The sequence below is a fragment of the Heterocephalus glaber genome, unplaced genomic scaffold (assembly GCF_053883595.1).
Source record: "Heterocephalus glaber isolate CG9 unplaced genomic scaffold, H.glaber_assembly_v1.0 deba00000122, whole genome shotgun sequence".
In the NCBI taxonomy this organism is placed as follows: domain Eukaryota; kingdom Metazoa; phylum Chordata; class Mammalia; order Rodentia; family Bathyergidae; genus Heterocephalus; species Heterocephalus glaber.
In genome coordinates, this window is record NW_028258138.1 from 80,318,002 (window position 1) to 80,332,022 (window position 14,021).

Sequence of the window (14,021 nt, forward strand, 5' to 3'; positions counted from 1 at the left end):
GATTGGTTTGGTGGGGAAATGTGTCTTGCTCAAACCAAGCATCTGGGTTTCTTCCACTGTTTCAACTATCACCGGACCCGTGAGAGCCAGAAGCTCTCTCTGGAGCCCGGTCCAGTCCACAGAGGGCTGGCGTTGCCCACACAACACTGCTGTCTGCACACCACGTGGCAGCCTTGTCCCTGGTCTCTGCCCTATACCCTACCCATTTGCCAGGCTACCTGTGTTTGCCATGAAGCAGCTGCTCCAGCATCTGGGCCAGAAGGCCACTCATGGGAACCCAGCCCCCAGGACCTGTGGTGGAGAAACCCAGCCAGGCCAGGCCACAGGGGCACGGAGACCTGGAAGTCTCAGGGAAGGGGTAGAGCCTGGGAACCAGCTGGGGATGTTTGGACAGGGACAGAGGGGACGTGGGGACCAGAGGCCTTGTGGTCTCCAGCAGGCGCTGGGAGCAGCACTGGTGGCTAGGATGAGTGCAGGTCCAGTGAACTACGGGGAGGTGAAGACACCCCTCTGCCCATGTCCCCCGCAGGTGGCCTGACTCCCCAGGGTTCACTCCCAGGCCCACAAGACCCAGGAAGAAGTGACTGTGTGGCTGCCTATTTCCTGGTGATCAGTCTTACAAATCAAGCCCTCATTTCCACAGCAAAGAGATGGAAATTACAGCCAAAGAAGGAGATTCCTGGCCCCGGCTGTGCTCAGAGCAAAATGGGGAGAGGCATTAGGAGAAGAGGCCCTTCCTGGGCTGGGAAAGACCCCACAGGCCCCTGTGCCACTCAGTCCTGTCCTGAAGGAACGAGGCTGTGGTGTGGACTGTGCAGCTCTCGACCACATCCGGGTCACTGGGTTACCCATCTGCACGAGGTTTCGCTGGGGCTTCTGTGTAGGAGAAGCATCTCACAAACCCATGCCACAAAATCCTGCCCAGTATTGAATTACTCAAAAGATGCTTACTGTTCCTGGGCATGAACACAAAGAACAAATGTGCTGACGCCAAAAGGGCAGACGTAAATGTGAGGGCTTTTAAATTACACTGGTTCCCAGTTAAACATAACAGACGCTGGTTCTCTGAGCCTGCAGGATCTCTTCCAGAGTGACAATTGCTTTTCTCCTCCGACTCAGCCTGTCCTAGCCCACCAGCGGTGTGGCAGGGGCCTGGCTCTGAAGCCCATGTGCCACGTCTCAGGGCTAGGGCAATGCAGCCGGGAAGAGATCCCAACACGAGGAGCCGAGGTTGGAAGAGTGACTCGGCTGGCTAGTGAGTGGTATTTTTTAATCCATGACAAATGTGATTGAAAGCCGCCTAGCTGTTCCCTTTCTCCCTAATTAGGACCCTGAGGAGCTGGAGCTCAAGTCCCTGCAGCACTCAAGGTCCAGGTCGCACTTGGTGCCCGCCGTCCAGCTCATCTGCACACCCAGAAAGGCAAAACCAGACACTGCCAGGCCTCACCAGAGGCCACACAGGGAATCAGAGCAGACAGGAAGTGAGCCTCACAGAGGGGCCCCTGCTGGGCTCCATAGAGCTGCATGTGGCATCCAGGCCTCATGCCAGCACATGGGTGCATTCTCTGCCATCACTGATGCCTGGCCACTCCACCTCAAGGGCTTTTGGTCCTGGTGCAAATGCTGACATCCTCACTTTCCTCTGCTGTGTTCTGAAAGCTCTTGTCTTAGATCATTGGCTCCATTGGTTCTATGAGCCTCCCTTGCCCTCTCCTCAAGAAGAGAGAAACTGTTTATCTTTCTCAAGAAATTTTATGGTTTAGGTGGGAAAGATCTGGCTTCCTGCAGAGTACTGAGAGGCAGATCTGAAAAAGAAAATAATCCTTCATGCCTGGCATTTCCTGGCTGCGCCAAGCATCCCTCTGCAGCTGACATTGATAAAAACCTCATCAAAGGCACTAGTCAGTCCGGCGACTGTGTTTTCAAACAGCGCTTAGTGAGACGCAGATTAGCCCTTCAGACACCAGTGTTTTCTGCAGAAAGTGTGATGCACGTGGTCTCCGTGCTGTTCTGTCACATTCCTGAACCCTCTGTGCAGTCCCTGAAGTAGTTGGAAAACAAGCACATTTTACATGTAATTTGACCCTTGTGAAAAACACAAATCCCTGCACAGGATGATTTAACATTACTAAGACTTCACTCTAATTTAATTTCAAAATCTAATGTTATACTAGCAAGCTTTGAAGACAAGTTGATGCGAAAGTTCATATGGAAAAGCAAGCACAAGGATAGCCAAGACAATGCTGAACGAAAGCTTAGAGCGATGAGTAGGTCTATCTGTCGCTAAAGTACGCGTCACTACTCTGCTACTGAGGTGCAACACAAGTGGACAAACACACTGGTAAAAAGGAGAGAGGACTGGGGTGTGGCGTGAGGGTAGAGTGCTTACCTAGCATGCACAGTGAGGCTTGGATTCAATCCCCAGTCCTGAAAAAGAAATAGAATATCCAGAAATAGATCCGAATGGAATATTGAGTAGACACTTGTTAAGGTGGCATCTCAAGCCATAGAGCAAAGATGGGCTTTGTAAGAAATAATGGTTTTGGGGTGGAGGTGTAACTCATTGTAGATTATGCCAAGGAAGGCCCTGGGTTCAATCCCCAGCACAAAAAGGAATTTTAGAAAAGACAGAAGAAAGAAAAGAAAGAGAGATAAAGAGAAAAAAGCCCCCCAAAGTGGAAACAACCCAATGTCTATCACCTAAATAATGCATAAACTAAATGTGATATATTCATACAATGAATATTATTCAGCAATAGGAAGAATGAACTAATGCATCCGGCCTTGAAAAACGTTATGTACGAGAGAGCAAAAGACCACATACACTCCACTTGTGCAAAATGCCCAGGCAGGCAGATTCATGAGACGAGTCCTGGTCGGTGGACACCTGAGGGCCAGGTCACAGGGGTTAGGATTTCTGCCGGAAGGTCACGAAATGCTCTCAGCCTGGATTGTATTCAGTGGTTACAGAATTCTGTGAATATACTAAAACTATTGAGTTGTATATGTGAAAGGGGTAAATTTTATGGTACATGGATTATATCTCAATAAAGATATTAAAAAATAATTAAGGGACAAATGACCACAAACCCAGTAGAAAAATGGGGAAGATATTTTTCAAATGTATGAAGAAAGGTTCAGATTGACTCATGATTTTAAATGCAAATTAAACAACACCGAGATACTTCTCACCTAGATTACCAAAAGAAAAAAATCATGGTACATTTACAGGCTATGGAGTAGCAGGCATCCTGTACATTGCCAGTGGGTATGCAGACGAGGGAATTTGGTGAGACCTTGCCAGTGAATAAGCTAAATCTGAGGCTCAGTTGTGAGATTGAAGGGAGAAACTATCTCATCTACAAAATGGTACAAACCAGCTCAATGTAAGAATGAGAATGATCTCTATAAAGCCAATATGAAGTGATTTCTAGGTTATACTGCTGAATGGAGAGTAACATGCATAAGAGCATGGATTGTACAGATTTGTGTAAGAAGGAAGGGATAAGAGAAAAATGTGGTAGCCAGGGATTTAGCTCAGTGGTTCCACTGCCCGCCTTGCAAGCGCAAGGTCCTGCATTAGATCCCTGGTACAAAAAAAAAAAAAAAAACGTGGTGTGAGTGAAGCTTGTAGCAAACACTGCTGCCAAGGGCCTCCAGCAGGAGAGTGGCACGTGCACCTGAGTGACAGGGTGGGACGAGCTCAACTGTTAGGTGCAGTTCGTTGTGAGGTGTGGTTGGAGAAGGTATGTTTCAAAGCGTGTTGTAAACCATGGGTCACACATGACACATTTCTTTGGAGTTGCTCAGTCACACCGTGTCAGACTCCAGCTGCGGAAGAAATGTTGTCCCAGGAGAAGAGACTTGGGTATGTACTTATGACCTGAGACCGAGGTTCAGAGTGAGAATCACCCACCTCTGCTCTTGTGAGAAAAGCACACCAATCAAGAGCAATGTCAAGGCCGTGTTGATGGTGACTTTTTACCTCCATGGGGTTATAAGAGTTGCCTTTGTACCCACATGAATTATGAGTATCATATGGGCTTGTTAGCGTGTTTAAGAAATGATGTAGATAGAAAATGGACTGAGAAATGGTAGATAACTTCACCCTTCATCAAGACAAAGCTCTGTGTCACATATCGCTTCTGGTATGGTGGTTTCTTAGTTTGTTTTGTTTTGTTTTTTGAGACAGGGTCTCGCTATGTAGTTCGGGCTGGCCTTGAACTCGAGGCAGTCCTTCTGCCTCAGCCTCTCGAGTGCTGGGATTACAGGTGTGTACCACCACACCTGGCCACAGTATGGCAATTTCAAATAAAAACATGATGCTGTGTCCTCATATGTGATTTCTGGCTCTTCCGCAAAGTCAAAATGACCGAGAAAGAGAAGCATTTTGAATCAGGATATTGAGAGACAGCACATCTGATTACCCTAGAGAAAAAGGCTCCAGGGGCTGGGGATTGAGCTCAGTGGAGCTGCACCTGCCTTGTAAACACAAGGCCCTGAGATTGATTGCTGGTATGGCAAGAAAAGAAAGAAAGAAAAAGGACTCCAGAACTGCTTCTGGAAGTGGCAAAAACAATGGGATAAGTGTGTTCAAAGGGAGGGGAGGATTTTGAGGGAGATCAATGTATCTGCTACTGTAACAAATTATTTAAAATTTAAGCATTCATTGTATTTTTTTTATCATACTGCATATGTATTTTTTGTGCAAAAACAATACCACAAATCAAAAACAAAAGGCATAGTTGACTGTTCTGGGTTGAGCTGTGTCCCTCCCGAAAGCCCATGTTGGAACCCTAACTCCCAGTGCTCCCGCATGAGCCCTTGTTGGGGGCGGGACCTCTGCTGATGAAGTCAGTTAATATGAGGCTGTGCCAGCATAGGGACAACCCTAGTGCAGCGATGGTGCCCAGAGGGAAAGTAGCCATGTGCAGACAGGGACACGGGCCCGAGGCTGAGCTGACACAGCTGCCCACAAGGAACAGGAACAAGGAGGAGAAGGGATTCAGAGGGAGGGGACCTCGTCAGCTGCACCTTGATTCCAGCCTTCCAGGATCCAGAACACGGGTGATAAACTTCTGCCACCTCACACCAGGCACCCTGTTACAGCAATCTGAGGAAACCCAGTTATTCCATAGGGCTGGGCAGGAAGAGAGGGGAAGACAGATGGAGTGGGGTGGGGGGCAACATTTCTCAAATGCACCTTTTTGTAAAGCTCTAGTTTAGAACCTCAGTTTCACATGCCATCACCCAAATAGGTTTTTTTTTTTAGTACCGGGGATCAAACTCGGGACCTTGCGCTTTCAAGGCAGGTGACAGAACTACTGAGCTAAATCCCCGGCCCCATCACCCAAATAAACATTAAAATGTAATCAGGATATGAGAGGAACCCATGGTGGGAAACAAATAGTAAAAATTTCACATCACTGAGTTGCAAATAAACAATATAACTTTGCTGAAGAGGGTGAATATAAAAGAGCCTAAGTAACTTTGCAAAACAATATTTTGATTGGATAACATAAGGCCAAGACAAAGTGAATATACTGTACTATAGTTAATAAGCTTACTTTTCACAGTGGCATGGATTAGCAATTCTGAAATGTCTACTGGTGATACCAAGATTAAACAAATACGTAAACACAGTGCAGATGATCAAAGCCTCATTTCTCAGGACTGGAGAGCAAATTACCAAGGAGAATAGGGGGAGGAGCTCTGTTGTGTTGGCTAGCTCTGAAAGAATCACAAGGACCTGATGGTGTGCAATATATACAGGGTAGATGATGGTGGATAGATAGATGGACAGGTGGATAGATGATAGATAGATGATAGAGATAGAGATAGATGATAGATAGGTGGATAGCTATTCCATCATTCTTCTATGACAGGAACCAGATCTTCTTGGAAAAATAGTTGAATCCAGGACTGGGGAAAGGAAAATAAAAATGATCCTGGAGGCTGGACAAGTTGTCACAGGCCTGTAATTTCAGCACTCTGAGAGGCTGAGGCAGGAGGATTGCAAATTTGAGCCCAACCTGGGCGACTGAGCAACTTAGAGAGACCCTGTCTCAAAATAATAAATAAAAAAATAAAGATGAGCCTGGAACATCTTGTGGTTACAGAATGTAAAAAGTGCTCAAACCAATAAGGGTCACCAAAGGGACACAGGTGCCAAGCTGGAGAAGCTGCTGACCCTGAGGGCCGGGAGGACGGCGTTGAAGTGTGGACAGAGCGAGCATCCAGGGCCCACACTGAGGATGCACAGTGCTCCTCAGCACACGGTGGTGTCCTGGTGAACCTCAGCTGGAAACACTGCGAGTTGAAAATGCATTTACATGTCCCACTTATCCACCTCACAGCTCAGCAGCACAACACACGTCAGTAGCCTGGCCGAGAAATGCATGAGAGCATTTTACAAAATATCTCTGACCTGGAAAAAAAAATCAAAATTCAAAGCACAATCTCTACTAAGTGTGTATCATTTTTATGGCAAGTCAAGTAAAAAAAAAAAAAATCCTAAATCAAACATCCTAAACTGGAAGCCCCTGAACCTGGGGAAAGGGACTTCTCTTCCTGACAAAGCTTCAGTGAGTGCGTGGGAGGGGGTGAAAGAATCTGGCATCAGACCAGGGCAACATTGTTGCAGGTAGGAGTGACTCACCGGAGCTAGAGTCAGCAGAAGTTGGGCGAGAAACAGAATGAATGGGCGTTGGCCTATTTTCAACTATCTCCCCAAAGCTGTCAGTTTCCAAGAGAAACACAGTAACCGGAAACCCGCAGACAAGGCCTGCCTGCCCAGGTGACCAAGGACCCCGGAGGACTCTCGGCATTGTGTGCCTGACACGCACCACAGCATCACGCAGAGCCCTCTTGCTGAAAACTGCAATTGAATAATGAGAAAACAGCAGACAAAATCGAATTGAGATCAGTCCACACAGTAGCTGACCAGTGCCCTTCAAATATCCCAAAGCCATGGAAGACGAGACAGACAGGAGCGACTGCCCACATAGACAGGGACAGGGTGCATGACCACTAAAGAGCTGTGGACTGCTGCCAAAGGAAGCACAACAGCAGGGAGCCTGGAGAAATCCAGATGGGATTCGGGATGGTGCATCAGTGTTAACGCGCTGAGCTATGATGGTGTAAAGTACTGGTACAGGGCAAGTATGCGGACTACGTTTTGCAACTTTTCTTTAAACTTGCTTCAAAATATAAAGAAGATGATATAGATTGAAAATGTGTCAGTGAAACCATTTGATCCCCAGTTCTACCCGCAATTTAGTTATTTCCCTTGTCTATGTCTATGAATAATGTTTCCCACTCTGCCCTTTGATTTAGCAACCCCACACAGGATTTATTTCTGGCTACAATAGACTGTTTAGTTTATTGATTCTACCTCTTACCATCATAAGCTTCTCATTGTCAAACTCCTATTTTTGATTTCTCTGCTGGCCATTTGTATCACTTTAGGAAAAACTCCTTTATCTCTTCTCTCATCTACTGTGAATCCTATTCCTTGGCTTCTTACTAGACCCCGTTTTCCCTCCTGTTGATTTCATCCCTTCTTCCCCTGACTCTGTCTAACTTACTACTGTATTTTGAAGATTCAAAACAGTTATATTTTGGTCTGAAAACATAATTTCATCTTCCTCATATTACTTATTAATATGAAGCAGCAGCTGAAAACCAGGAAGAGCAATCCAATTATCCTGACCACATGAGTCATTTGTGCTCCTCATTCAAACAGCGTACACATGGTGACTGAAGTTGCAGCTTCCTGTTTTCCTGGGTTTCTCATTAGCTTTCTTTCATGCTTACTCCACCAGTTGCCTTTATCATATTTCAAATTATTCCTGAGCCCTCTGTGACGGATGTATTCTACTGAGCCTCTATCTTCCCCAGAGACCTCTTTCTGGGATTCCTATCTTGTTTGGCTACTTGTTTCAGGAATCCTGGGATCCCTTAACTACTTGCCCATACTGGACCTAGTCTTAAATCCTATTTTTTCAAATTGCTCCCCTTTTTTGGGGGTACTGGGGATCGAACTCAGGACCTTGCGCTTGCGAGGCAGGTGGCTGAACCACTGAGCTAAATCCCCGGCCCCTTCCTTATTTTTCTAGAACATACCTTAAAGGTGAATTACTAGGAAAAGATTTGCATGAAATAGTTTTGAGTTCTTACATATCTGAAAGTGTCTTGTCTCTACTCTGGTTCCGGGGACAGTTTGGTTGGGTGCAGATTCCTAGTCGATCATCTTTTGCCTTCAGAATTTGAGTCCGGTGCTCCCCTATCCCTTAGCATTGTGGCTGCTATGGGCCTTCTAGTTCTATCTCGTTGTAGATGTGCTGTTTTATTCTCCCCGGAGCCTATAGCGTCTTCTTCATTGTCAGTATGGTGAGCTCTCACACCGTGTGTACGTATGGATCCATTTTCTTAATTTATTGTCACTCAGTGGATATTTTTTCTTTCAGCCATGGAGATGAAACCCAGAACCCCACATACTTACAAACTAAAAATTCAAATTACTCCAGAACCCTCCCTACCTCTGCACTCTGCTGTGGGGCCACAGCCCGGCCCACTGAGTGGACTCTCCGATTACAAGGCCACACATTAACATTGCAGTGTCAATCAGCCTCAGAAGCTTTTCGTATATTCTTCCTCCTTAACCTTCTTCCTCTGTGTTCATGACTCTTTTCTTCGGAAACTCCGGAGACAGGATTTAGACCTCCTTGGTTGGCCTTCTATATCTGTTCTTTATGCTTTTCTTTGTCTTTCCATTTTACTTTCTGGAAGCTTTCTTTTATCTTCTACTGTTGCTACTGAATTTCTACTTCAGCAATAATGTTGTAATTTCTAACATTTTTTTTTTTGTTTTTTGCTTATTTTCCTTTTCTATAACATCCTGTTCTTGTTTGATGGACAGGATGCTTTCTGAGGACACTATTTACAGGTTGGTGGTTTTAAATTCTCTTCTGCTCCCTGAATTGTTATTGTTTCCTTTGGAATTGAGTTTCCTGTCTGTTTGGCTCTTTCATTCACTTTGGCCAGCTACCTGGCATTGCTTGGCTTTCTGCTCATGTTCAGGAGTGAGGATTCAGAGGTCCAATTGCATGGTCTGTCAGCCAGGGTGATCCTGCAGGGACTCGGCAGCACCCAGGAGGCAGCCCCAAATGTAGGACCCAGCTGATCTGGAACTGCTTAACCGGGGGAAAGGACTTCTCATTTTAAAGAAAGGTTTGGAGTATTCTGTTTTGTTTTTCCCAAGAAACAGATCCTGGTGTCCAAGAGCCTGTGCGTGGGACAGGCAGAGAAGGTGGGGATGTGAGCGGCTTACGTCCTCTCTCCCGGCCTGGCCTAGGCTTGAGCTCGTTCCGGTCTGGTCCGGACAGGAGCGCTGTGTCTTGGGCCAGGTCTGCATGGAGGGAGGTGGCCCGAGTGGGGCTGGCATTTGGCCTCCCTGGGGACAGCTATAAAGGCCGCCGTGTTTCCCAGCTAAGCTAAGGAGCAGTTACAAGGCAGTAAGAGTTTTTCTGTCTCTCCTCTCCATGATGAGTATGTCCACATGGCACCCACTCCAGAGCTCGCTGCCTCCATTACCGAAGGGTGACCAGAACTCAGCCCCGCTGGAGCCCTGTTGCTCAGAGATGCTGAAGTGAAAGTCTGAAGTAGCCGAGCCTAAAGAGCCACCACAGGCAGCCGCCCTCCTTTAGCTGGGTGCTTTCCCCTGGGAGACAGCCCCTGTGCTCATGCTCTGAGTTCTGTGTCAATGCAACACCTGTATAGCTGAATGCATGGCTGACATTCTGAACATGGGAATCCAGATGGCATTCCACATCTGCGAGGCCCCAACTGTGGTGAATGCTGGTAAGGGTACTTTGCTCATAAAATAATGACCACTGGGAAAGAGAGCTGTCATCTTTACATCAACCCTGATGCGTGCAGCCCCTTTGCAGGGGTCACAAATCCCCGTTAGCTGGGGCTCAGCAGGCGTCACCCCTGCTATCACACAGGTAACACTGGACCGGGGTCAAGCTCCTTGGAACAGTCCATTGCTGACTTGGTGATGGCAGCCGAAGCCCAACGCATGTCCCCAAGCACCTCCAGGGCTCCCTGGGCAGCGAGGGATGGAAGCCGCTGTCAGGTGGGTCCAGGGGGAGGAGAGGGGTGACTTGAAATATGAAGGGCTGGACAACTCAGCTGGAATAGATTCTCCAAAATAACCTGTAGTAATTATGAAAATGATTTCCTGGAAGAAAATATTAAGATGCAAATTAAGTGCAGTTGTGGGGATAAATCACTGAAGAATAATGCTGCTGTTGTCCGGGGGTGGTATGGGTGCTCGGGGCTGCAGCAGGGAGGCCAGGAGCCTGTGTCAGGTCCGGAAAGAGTGGAGGGCATGGGCCCAGGCCCCACTGCCGCAGATGGAACCCCTGCAGGGGCAGCGTTCACACAGCTCCCGGGACTGGAGACAACATTTGTGTAGCAGTCGGCACCGGGCCAGGCGCCACCAGGAACCCGTGATCAGCAGCACCACAGCGTCTTCCAGGTCTCCTTGAGGGGCCTCGCGGGGAGGAGGAGAGAACCCCTCAGGGACCCGAGGAGAAGCGAGGACTGAGGACACAGCCATGGCAGGTGGAAGATGATGGAGGGGCCAGGGCTGCCAGGTGCCACCGTCGGGACTCAGCAGGCATCCTTTAGGCGAGACTGTGGCAGCACAGGAGTGATTTTCCTGCAGGTGATAGGCCGTTCCTGAAGTGAGTGGGTTCCTAGGAGGTATCCAAGCTGGATAAGGAATCAGAGAAGATGTGGGGCCATTAGGACATTAAGTGGGGAGAGAGCTCTAGCTGCCTGCTGTGTAACGAGTGTGCAGAGTTGCTGCTGCTGTGCCCCACAGAACGGGGATGATAATTCTCCAAAGATGCTACTGCCCAGCGTTTGTGAACAGCTCATGGAGACCACGGTCAGCTGCTGGCCACTCTCCTTGGGCCCCTCCTGGCTCTGGCCCTCCTCTCATTGTCCACAGAGGAGCGATCGCCCTCAGGGCTGCGTCAGTGGGCAGAGCACAGGACGGCATCTCTTCCTGATGCGTGCAGCCCAGCTGAGCATCTGTGCACGACACGCACGTGTGGGAAAGGCCACTGCAGGCTCCTGAGGAAGGGGAGCCCTGTCAGGGCTCCTGCACCTGGGAGTGAGGAGAAAGCGCTTTTCTGAGTCCCCAGCTCAGCCCTCAGGAAAGGTTCATTCAGCTCCTCTGCCTCAGCACTGCCACCGATTCTGTCCTATTGCTTTTGCAGGCTTCAGTTTCCCCTCCTGTGAAATGACTGGGTCAGCAGCACAAGCCTCAGGGCTTCTCCCAGCTCAGAGCCTCCTGTAACCCCAGAGGAGGGCCCCAGCTCCCCCAGCCCTGCCTGGTGTTGCCTCTGCCAGGAGGTGGCGCCTGGACCCGTCTTTCCTGGGCTCTGAAGACCTGCGAACCCTGGGAGCTTTGGAGACAGTGAGGCTGGGTCCCCCGAGGCTAGGTGCCGCTTTCTTTACAGGCTCCACACACCCCGAAGCTGTCCTCCTGCAGGAGTCACAGTGTTCTGGGCAGAGAATGGGAGAGGTGGGGGGCAGGGGATCTTCCTCTGGCCCCCCTGCAGATACCAGGGGACCCCAGCCAAGTGCAGGCTCCTCAAAAGACAGCCTCAAGGCTGGGCTCCATGAGAAGCCCCAAGCGTTATCATCTCTCAGGCTGCGGAGAAGGAGGCTGTGTCAGATCACCCCGGGGACCGGCTTCGAGCTCTGGGATGTTAGCTCTGCAAAGCTGGCTTCTCTGGCACAGGCCTCATTAAGCACAGTCATTTATCTTCCTGACACAGCCGCACTGGGTACATGGCTTTGAAATCCACTTGGGAAACCACATCTTTCCAGCCTCCTGGGGCAGAGCAGGGGGAGCTGCAGGTTTTGCAGCTCACAGGAAAGGAAGGCAGGGCAGCTGTGTCCCACGCAGTGTCCCTGCGCCCTGGCCCACCCTGGCCACGGGTGAGCTCGGCCTCCCCTTCCTGTCCAAGCTCTGCTTCTTCCTCATCTAATAAGTGAGTTCCGCTCTTCAGTCCACCCAGCGCCTCCTGAGCCTGTGTCCCTGGCGCCCTGCAGAGTTGGAACCACACATCTGCTGAGTAAGTGGACAAGCGGCAGTGTTTCCAGGTTATGCTTCCAGTCTGCACCCTTCCGGCCTGGCTTCCACTCTCTGCACGTGTGCAAAACCTCATTCTAAAATTACCTGGACCTTTGCTGGGTGTGGTACATGCCTGTAACCCCAGGGCTCTGGGAGGCTGAGCCAGGTGGATTGAAAGTCTACCCTGGGCAATTTAACAACTTAATGAGACTCTGTCCCCGCAAAAAAAACAAATTAAAGGGGCTGGGGATATCGCTCAATGTGAAAACCCTGAGTTGAACCCCCAGTGCCACAAAAGAAAATGAAGACCTCCCTTTGTCACTGCGGCTGGGGCTGTCTCTCCTGAAACATGAGCCAGTCTGGAAAGCTCTGTAAAACATGATTCCCTCCCAGCATGAGTGCAGAAGCCTCTGGGGACGCAGACAAGGCAGGCTCTCTGCTGCTCCAGTTCTCTGCTTAGCAGGATCCTTTCACATCTCGGAGGTCACTGTCCCCAATGGGGGTGAGTGGCATAAGACAGTGACTGTCCCTGGAGGCCTTCCAGGACCCCAGCAGCTGGAAACTGCTGCTGCCCCCTTCACCGTGTTTGCTAAGCCTTATCTGAGTCTCCAACAGAACGAGTTCTTCCCATTTTAAGTGGTCATTTATAGCCACGTCCATGTCAGCAACTGCGGGTGTGCCTCTGAGGGCAGGAAGCAGGCTCTTTGTGTCCTCCTTCCCCACCCAGCTCTGCTACCCAGGGGTGGGGAGAAGAAGAGAAGCCTTGGGGAGCCACAGGCCCTGAGTGAGGCCAGAACAGCAGAGAGCAGTACTCACAAAGAGCAGTGCACCCTTGAAGCCTGACAGGGAGCTGGGTTTCCTGTTTAGCAGGATGCTAAACATCAACTCCAAATGCAGGCAAGCAGCATGCCAGAAGCACACAGCTCTTCCAACTGTTCTCACTGGGCAGCAGCTGGGGCTACCTGAATGTTCCAGCACAGGGGCACTGAGAGAAGCCCCAGCTGTGGTGCTGAGAAACGTGGCCAGGAAGGGGACAGGCCACTCTGAGCCATCCTTATGGTCCTGTTTCTCCGCCAGGGAGCAGCACAGGCCTGGCCTCGCGGACAGCGCCCTCCTCCAGGCCCAGCGGCCCCAGTGCAGCCGAGTGGCCATGAGCAAGGACCAGGTCAGTGGGGCCTGGTGAGGGCCTGCCTTGGATGGCTCCCGGAAACCTGCTTCCGGCAGCTCGGACAAGGGGCTGAGACGCCGGCCTCCAGGCTGTGAAGCAGGTACTCCTTCAGCATCTGTGTGTGCAGGAACCTGCTCAGGGCAGGGCTCAGCCTGCCAGTCACCCTGCAGGACAGGAAGAGCGTGGCACACACAGATGGCACCGGCAGGCGGACACACTGCCACCACTGCCTGGCATCATGCTCAGCCACCAGGAGGCTGAGCTCTCCTAACCCCACTGCGCTTGCTGCCCCACCAACCTGGAGCCCTCCCTGTCCTCTCTGTGACCGCAGCAGCTGTCCCTGCAGCCTGGTCACCCCCCGGACATCTTGCGACCTGTGAGGCTGAGGAGCTGGTCCCTCGGGGGTGGACACCAGCCCAGCGCTGCCGGGCCATGCGACTGTCCCTTTCAGCCAGGCCGAGCCCCAGCCTGGCAGCCCAGTGTGGTCTGACCCAACCCGGGCCAGGGGAGGGTGGAGCCACCCTGCAGGGCACACATGGCCTCTGACCAGCCACTGCCGTCCTGTAGCAGACAGGTCCAGGCGACCTCCTAATGCTTCTAAACGTCTGAATGACCTGTTGGGCCCCAGGGTGAGTGGGAGGGAGCCTCTCTTGGACACCCACTGTCCCTCTGCCCCCACCCGGCTGGCCCCGAAGGACA